Raw genomic sequence first — 515 nt, 5'->3', positions numbered from 1 at the left:
TGTTTTTCACATTTGATGTTTTAAGCAGAACATTCTGCAGAACTGCTTCAAAAGAATCTGACTTTTTAAACACACGCTTTGTAGAAAAAACACCACCCTCAAAAACGACCCAAGCATATCACGTCAACACCACTCAGATCATACTCCTTTCTTCAACATTGCCAAAAACAATATGAAGAGTATTATAGCTCATCATCATGGGTTGGGAGACAAACACTTTCGAAACACATTTCCAAGTAAAGAACTATAGAAATGATCCCTGAAAATATAGTCTTAACTTTATAATACAACTCCATGGAATTCCCATTCCTGAAACACCCCTACTCTCAGATGGTTTGCCTAGTTGATTTCTATGGCTTAACGTTCGTGTGACGCGCACACTTGCCAAAAGCACGAATCAAGCTTCCTCAAACCCCGGGAAGCTCAACGTTAACCTGCAATTTGAACACCACATGACTATATTCCCCACCCTCCGGCTGTTGATGCCTTTGTAGTCTACCTGTCACCTAAACGTA

The 515-nt window shown here is 40.4% G+C and overlaps 1 pseudogene; it reads right to left on the bottom strand.

The window, feature by feature from the left end:
- Window positions 1-128: 128 nt before the first annotated feature.
- Window positions 129-275, bottom strand: LOC122143386 (annotated as a pseudogene).
- Between the last annotated feature and the right edge of the window lie 240 nt (window positions 276-515).

This window comes from Cyprinus carpio, unplaced genomic scaffold (assembly GCF_018340385.1).
Source record: "Cyprinus carpio isolate SPL01 unplaced genomic scaffold, ASM1834038v1 S000003593, whole genome shotgun sequence".
NCBI classification, from domain to species: Eukaryota; Metazoa; Chordata; class Actinopteri; order Cypriniformes; family Cyprinidae; genus Cyprinus; species Cyprinus carpio.
The sequence above is the reverse complement of the archived record's forward strand: the minus strand, read 5'-3'. Positions and strand labels throughout refer to the sequence as shown.